Source organism: Helianthus annuus, chromosome 1 (assembly GCF_002127325.2).
Source record: "Helianthus annuus cultivar XRQ/B chromosome 1, HanXRQr2.0-SUNRISE, whole genome shotgun sequence".
In the NCBI taxonomy this organism is placed as follows: Eukaryota; Viridiplantae; Streptophyta; class Magnoliopsida; order Asterales; family Asteraceae; genus Helianthus; species Helianthus annuus.
The window spans coordinates 116,207,494-116,216,192 of NC_035433.2; positions in this window are offsets into that span (position 1 = coordinate 116,207,494).

The following is an 8,699-nucleotide window of genomic DNA, read 5'->3' on the forward strand; positions in this document are numbered from 1 at the left end:
CATTTGGAAAAAGCAATTGAGAGGTATATCGATGGATTACCCGATTCTGTGCAAGATATTGTGACTGGCAGTAATCCCACCACTGTCCGCCAAGCGATTGAGTTGGCTGCTACTCTGACCGAGCCTCAGGTCAGAAAGGGGAAATTGACCCGTAAGGGTGATAAGAAGAAGTCGGCCGATTCTGCACATGAAATGGCTAAGGGTAAGGGTAAGAAGCAGGGTGAGTCCTCTAAAAAGTCAAGGAAGCGCAAGGCTTCCCAGAACTTTGCTGTCACCAACCAGAACCCTCAGAACCCACCAGCCCTACCTCCTGCGAAGAAGCAATATGCTGGTACTACACCTCACTGTGCTCGATGCAATGGTCATCATGTTGCCCAACAGGCCTGTAAACAGTGTACTGCGTGTGGTAGACTTGGGCATCTGGCCAACATTTGTCGTATGGGTCAAAATCAGGCTGCCCAGGTTCCAGCTCAAGCTCAAGGGAATGTTGCGAGATTCCCACCTGGTTCGTGTTTTAATTGCGGAGAAATGGGTCATTTCCGCAACAACTGCCCGAGATTGGTAAATGCAAATCCGAATGGTAACGCGATCGCGAATGTGAATCCCGCTCGTGGACGAGCATTCAATTTGAACGCGAACGAGGCGAGGGTGGACAATGAGGTTGTTAACGGTACGTTCCTTGTTAACAATCAACTTGCATCTGTTCTTTTCGATTCTGGTGCCGATAGGAGTTTTGTTTCGTTATCTTTCAAGCCTTTACTTGCGATACCTAGAACTAAACTGAGGAAACCCCTATCTGTCGAAGTTGCTACTGGTAAACCACTCGTACTCGATTCTGTTCTTCGTGGTTGTCAATTGAACCTCGATAACCATCTTTTTCCTATTGACCTCACGCCGATGCAACTTGGGAGTTTCGACATTAACATAGGGATGGATTGGCTAACCAAACATCATGCCGAGGTTGTTTGTTTCGACAAAATCGTTTGTATTCCTCTTTCGTCTGGTGATGTCCTAGAGGTTCATGGCGAGAAACCATCTGTTGGTTTAAAACTCATGTCGTGTACGAAGGCCCAACGTTATTTACGAAAAGGATATGTTGCTTTTTTGGCACATGTCACCGAGGAGAAAGGCAAGAGCAAGAGTATTCAAGATATTCCGATTGTTCGGGACTATCTAGAGGTGTTTCCTGATGAACTGCCTGGTTTGCCTCTAGTTCGTCAAGTCGAGTTTCATATTGACCTTGTACCCAATGCCAACCCGATTGCGAAAACACCTTATCGTCTTGCACCGTTTGAGATGCAAGAATTATCGAAACAGCTTCAAGAATTGTCTGATAAAGGATTCATCCGACCGAGTTTTTCACCCTGGGGAGCTCCTGTTCTCTTTGTGAAGAAGAAAGATGGATCTTTTCGAATGTGTATCGATTATCGTGAGCTTAATAAGCTTACCATCAAGAATCGATATCCCCTACCTCGAATCGATGATCTCTTTGATCAGCTGCAAGGTGCTACCTGTTTTTCCAAGATCTATCTACGTTCTGGGTATCATTAACTTCGTGTATTCGAAGAAGATATTCCCAAAACTGCTTTCCGCACGAGATATGGGCACTATGAGTTCACTGTCATGCCTTTTGGTTTGACAAATGCTCCAGCTATTTTCATGGACTTAATGAATAGGGTCTGTAAACCTTATTTAGACAAGTTCATTATTGTGTTCATCGACGATATTCTTGTTTATTCGAAGTCTCGAGCCGATCACGAGCAACACCTTCATTTGACTTTGGAACTCCTGAAGATGGAACAACTTTTTGCTAAATTCTCCAAGTGTGAATTTTGGCTTAAAGAAGTTCAGTTTTTGGGTCATATAGTCAACGAGCAGGGTATTCATGTGGATCCATCCAAAATAGCTGCTATTAAGGATTGGAATACACCTACGACACCCACAGAAGTTCGTTCTTTTCTTGGTCTTGCTGGGTATTATCGTCGATTTATTTCGAATTTCTCGAAGATTGCGGTTCCACTCACTGCTTTGACTCAAAAGAATAAGCCTTTTGAGTGGGGACCTAAGCAAGAAGAAGCATTTCAAACGTTGAAACAGAAGCTACGTGATGCTCCTATTCTATCTTTGCCCGAAGGAAACGACGATTTCGTTGTCTATTGCGACGCATCCAACTTAGGCCTTGGTTGTGTTCTCATGCAACGAGGCAAAGTTATAGCATATGCGTCTAGACAATTGAAAGTTCACGAGAAGAACTACACGACTCATGATCTTGAGTTGGGTGCTGTGGTTTTTGCACTCAAAATCTGGAGACACTATCTTTATGGCACGAAGTGTGTGGTTTTCACAGACCATAAAAGTCTCCAGCATATTCCCAATCAGAAGGAGCTGAACATGAGGCAACGACGTTGGGTTGAGCTTTTAAACGATTATGATTGCGAGATTCGCTACCATCCTGGTAAGGCGAATGTCGTAGCTGATGCGCTTAGTCGAAAAGAGCGAGTCAAGCTTCATTCTGTTTGCACTCTATCTGATCTTCAAAATCGTATTCTTCAAGCTCAGTAATTTTGTGTTTCACAAAATTTGATAGGTAAGGAATTACCACGTCAACTTGAGCTTAAACTCGAAGCGAAGGACGATGGTTTGCTCTATTTCAAGGATCGTTTGTGGATTCCGAAACAAGACGATCTTCGCACTTTAGTGATGGACGAATCTCACAAGTCTTGATATTCTATCCATCCTGGTGCTGATAAAATGTGCAGGATCTTCGTACTCAGTATTGGTGGCCTGGTATGAAGAAAAATGTTGCCTTGTATGTATCGAAATGCCTAACTTGTCTCAAAGTCAAGACTGAACATCAACGACCTTCTGGCTTGCTTATACAACCAGAGATACCGGTTTGGAAGTGGGAGAACATTGCGATGGATCTCATCACTAAATTACCGCGTACATCTAAAGGTCATGATGCTATATGGGTTGTTATCGATCGATTAACGAAGTAAGCTCATTTTCTTCCGATTCGCGAGGATCTATCTGCTGATAAACTTGCAAAGATTTATGTTGATGAGATTGTATCTCGACATGGTGTTCCTTTGGACATCATATCTGATCGTGATGCTCGATTTTCATCTCATTTCTGGAAGACCATGCAATCTGCCATGGGAACCCAACTAAATCTAAGCACTGCTTATCATCCCCAAACAGATGGACAATCTGAGAGGACAATTCAAACTTTGGAGGATATGCTTAGAGCATGCGTGATAGACTTTGGTGGTAATTGGGATTCTCATCTGCCATTGATCGAGTTCTCTTACAACAATAGTTATCATGCTAGCATCAATATGGCACCATTCGAAGCTCTTTACGGTCGAAAATGCCGTTCACCTGTCTGTTGGAATAAGATCGGTGAAGCTCAGCTTACTGGACCTGAGCTCATTCTGGAAACGACAGACAAAATTAAGAAAATTCGCGATAATCTTGTGACAGCTAGAAGCCGTCAAAAGAGTTATGCGGATATGCGACGCAAGCCCCTAGAATTTCAAGACGGAGACCATGTCCTACTCAAGGTGTCACCTTGGAAGGGAGTGGTGAGATTTGGAAAGAAAGGAAAACTTGCACCTTGATATGTTGGACCATTTAAGATCGTTGAAAGAGTTGGAAAGGTTGCCTATCGACTAGAGCTACCTCCAGAGCTTGGAAATATTCATCCGACTTTTCACGTGTCCAATTTGCGAAAGTGTTTAGCTAACGCTGAACTTCACATTCCTCTCGACGAGATCCAAATCGATGAAACGATGCACTTTGTCGAGAAACCTGTGGAGATAGTGGACCGTACATTCAAACAGTTGAAGAACAAACGGATTCGATTGGTCAAGGTTCGTTGGGAATCCAAACGTGGCCCAGAGTTTACTTGGGAACGTGAGGACCAAATGAAGGCGAAATATCCGCAATTGTTCTCACAAGTTTCCTCTAGTTAAAATTTCGGGACGAAATTTTCTAAAGTAGGGGAGACTGTGACAACTGTGCTCTTTAATTGATGAACAATGTAAAACAATGTTAGTTATTAATAAAACAATGTGTTTTGGTGTTATTATGTGTGTATTTGTGTTTGATGATTTTACGATTTGATCCAATTCCGATTTCAAGCTTTAAATCGCTTTCTGGAAAGTTATACGTAAACTGGTGCGTAAACGTAGTCAGTTTAACGCGACAAACACTCCGGGATAGTGAAATAGGCTTAACATACCTTAAATAACCTTCACATAACTTAGAAATAAGTTTTGAATGGTTTGGTGTGTCGAAAACAAGTTTGTTCGATCGCAGGGACTATTTGTGTCAAACTGCGAAACTATACCGATTTGTATAGTAACGAACATTCTGGAACTTGATCATAAGTTAAGTATGCCCTAAATATCCTTTAGATAGCTTAGAAATAGGCTTTGAGGTGTTTGGTGCGCAAAAATAAACTTATTGGTCATTCAGGGACTAAAAGCGTCAAAAAGTGCATAAGTTTGCATTTTCGCGCATATCTTACGTTCTGAAAATATCCGGACACCCAAAAATTTATGTAATCATTAAAGTATTTTATTTTTGTGATTGGCCTGATAAAATTCTATTCATCGCTTAATTTGGATCGTTTTTGCGTTCGTTACGACTTCCGTCGTAATTAACCGAACAACGCAATCGTACGACCAAACGAGCCAACATCCGAGATGTTTTTGAGCATATTTTAAGTTCCCTATACTTTAAATTCATTTTAGAGCTTTGAAATGGGGTTAACGGGGCTTAAACGTGTCAAAAATGCATCGAAAACCTAGTTTTGGGGCTTCAGGGGCTAAATTGTCATTTGTTGAAAGTGCTGGTCTGCATGAAGCCTTACGAACCGTATGCAAGTGTCCTTGCGGTCCGTAAGCAGTGCCCAGTATAGCAAACTTGCAGAATCATTGCATCTGGTCATTTCCACTTGTTCCAATGGTTTTGATCTCTGGTTTTTCATGCTATGGGCTAGTTTGTGTGGTGAACAAGTCCCCCAATCATTCCCTAACACTTGTATGGCCAATATCTTTCCCTCCTTGCCAAGAAATGATCCTAACGGTTTTGCAAAAACTATATATAGGCATGCCATTCTTCCATTTTCCTCACATTTGATCTGAGATTTCTCTAAGTTGATGTGATTATTCACTTCATACCTGAGAATACTTAGAATCAAATCTATTTGGACCCTTTGTAAGTCCTCTTTCGTTCTTTTATGCGTTTTTAGCACGAAAGTCAAACTCTGTTTGACTTTCTGCATTGACCAGTTTATGGTCAACACGAAGTTCGTTTGAACTTCGCAACGTGATCGTAATCACGATGGTTATAGTTCTTAGTGACTATACCTACTGATTACCACGTTGACTAGGCGTAGTGACGAGTCGTAGTTTCGGTCAAAATGCGCATTTAAGCGTATTTTGCAACCAAACTACTCTTGGTATCAAAACACTTTGTTTTGATATCAAAACCTGTTTTCTAACTTAGTTAAGCATGTTCTAACATGCTTAGCTCGTCACTTTTAGTTTAGTGCTTGTTTAGAGTCGTAAGTCAAGCGATCTAAACCACTGCTTAGACTTTCGAACTCGACCCGTTTGGTAGATCATTAGGATCCGACCAAGCATGTTTAGTGACCATAGTTGCATAGGGAATAACCTTCCGAGGTTATACCTTATGGTCACCTAGTTTAAGTAGTTGTATGATAGGTAGTTTATATGCCTTAGGTAAATGACCAAAATGCCCTTTTCATGCATAATTAGATTTTAAGCATATGTAACCTAACTTTTGTCACCTAAACTGATTATGCAACCTATTTAAACATGTTTAGGGCATATAATACTTGTCATAGGACTAGTTAGACGTCTCGAACGCGTGTTTGCGCGAACGACGCGTTAAAGTAGCGTAAGCTACCTTAATGGGTCGTAACGGGTCGAAAGCACTTGGGCTAGGTTCCGATTTTAGAATGTAGGCTTTGTTAGACCATATCACCTGAGTTCCAATACTCATTTGGTTTACAATACCTCATTCTGTCCGATCTTCCGATTTGGGTGTCGATTTATTTACTAGTGATTCAATTATTAGGTGCTGCTTGAGTTTCCTTGGTTTGTTTGAGCTTGTTGAGTTCTTAGATTGAGGATACTTTGCACTTCGATGTGAGTACATAGTTCCCCTATTTTACTGTTTTCGATTGTTTTGGGTGATTCATATGTATTAAAACGATTTCGAGGTTTAAACGATGATTTCAAAAACGATTAAGATGGTTTATATTAAACTAATAACGATTTCGATAAAGTGAACGAACTTGTTGGTTGTAGTTACATAACAAATGACATTCATTAACATTGATCAAGCCGACCAGTATTAGGTTATGGTACCATAGGATCTGACAAATCCCGTTATCAGACTACACCCATGGTTATGTGTGGGGGTTATGTAGGTAACGACCGAATCTGATGATTGTTAACTTACCCTTTGATGGTTTGTTAATGCGAGAATCGAGATAGTCGAGTCACGAAGGTTTGAATGTTATTAGCGAGACGACCATAAGTAGTTTCACAATTAAAACGAATACGATTTTGGGATGAGTTAAACGATTTGAGACGACTTAAACGAGATAAACGATTTGGATAAGCGATTGGTTTTGGGTAGTGATTAGATAATGGGACGGGTGTAGCATGATATAAGCATGGTAGATACGCCGCTGGTACATCTTGTATATAAGTGCTTCTATCATATTACATTGCGTGTCATTATTTAGTTCACTTGGGAAACGATTTGAAATGATGTCACATAACGAGGTTTTCGAAATGATATAAACCATACGAGTTTTATTAACGAGTTCTTACGAGATGTTTTTACGAATTGGTTTACTAAAACAAATGTTTTGGGGTTAAGAATCATGGCTACGAGATTATATAAACCAGAACCAATTTGACTTGAGTTGGTTAATTATGTTGCAATACACTTTTCAAAACGAGGTTTGTACTTTTGACTCTCGTAGTCTAATAAGGTACTGCAACATATAAACGAGCCATGAATCCGATACTCTCTTAAAACCTATGTGCTCGCCAGCATTTCTTTGCTGACTTTGTTTTTACATATGTTTCAGGTGGTGTTGCTTGATGTTGATTGCTTGGAAGCTTGTGTCACATAGGACCTGGACGAGGCCTTAGTGACTTAAAAACAGCTATAGACGATGTGTAGTCTGTTTGTTTTGGTTTAAAGACAATGTACATTATTTAATAAATCAATAAAACAAAACATTTGATTACCATGGTTGTGGAACAATAATTCTGTTACAACATTCCCTGACGTTTCCGCCGCGGTTTCGTTGTTTTGACGCGATCGGGGTGTGACATCTGCAGTGGTAGGTAATTGACTAACAATTGTCGAAACAACTGGTGTCTCAACCACTGTTGTCACTACAACTGTTGATGTATCAACAGATGTCTTTTGCTTTAAGGTAGGTGGCGATTTTTTTGATGATGGTTTTGTTTGTGGTGTTTGAGTAGTGATGGTGTGTGTCTGACTAACAGCTGTTGAAACAACTGGTGTTTCAACCACTGTTGCCATTACCACAAATGATGTGTCAACTGTTGTCTTCTGCCTTTTGACAGGTGGTATTTATAACAACCCTCGGTAAAACCGACACCTCTCATAATAATTATGTCACCCTAATATATCTTTAAATATATCAACTTGTCTTTATATGCACCCCGTATGTGAAAACCGAGCCCCAAAATAGATTATACTATATAAAATAAATAAAAACAATAAGTATTAAGCTGAGGCGGGCCGCGTAGGGCCTCACCTCAAGCTTATGCGGGCCGCGCGAGTATGTAACCAGACTTCGCCAAAACTATAAGTTAAGGCGGGCCGCGTGCAAGGTAGCCCAAGTTCATGCGGGCCGCGAGCACCTGGAAATCTGGCAACACCCTAGGCCGCCACCTGGCCGAACACCCGTCGAAGCTATACGATGACTGGGCCAAGCTACGCGTTGACCCAGCCTTGACGCGGGCCGCGTAAACTTAGCCCATATGTCACGCGGGCCGCGAGAGACCCCAGATCAGATCCTATAAATAGCACGCATCGGCTTCATTCGACGATCGCTCAATTTCTTTCTTTCTTACTAAATTTCCGAGTAGTATACACTATACCCGGGCATTATACCCCCTAAAATAGCGAGGTTCTGCTACGATGTAAGTATTATAACCTCTGGAGACGTATTAGATACGCTGCCCGATTGATCTAGGGTTCCGTAACGGCTGTCGTGGTTCTGCCCGACGTAGTCGTTGGAATGCCGTCTCGGGGAGGGTATTACTAATGTTAAAATGGGTTATTATACTAACACACGTGCATTTGTGTAAATTATAGATATTCACCAGGAAACCCTAAAGAATCACCTAAGACAACAATGTGAGTTGATCCACTTTTTGTTAACTGTTTTACAAAACCTTAAATTTCTTTCCATGCGAATAACAGTTATTGAGTATTTGTAAGAATACAATTACAGTCGGTAAATTTGGGGTTTTGTATACAAAATTTGTTACCACCTGGTAAAGGAGTAACATGACCATAAGTCGGAACGACAGTACCGTGTGGTGGTAATTGATATAACTTGGAAACAAATGTAATTGCGGATGCGCCCTCAATACTGTTCACTGTGAATTTTT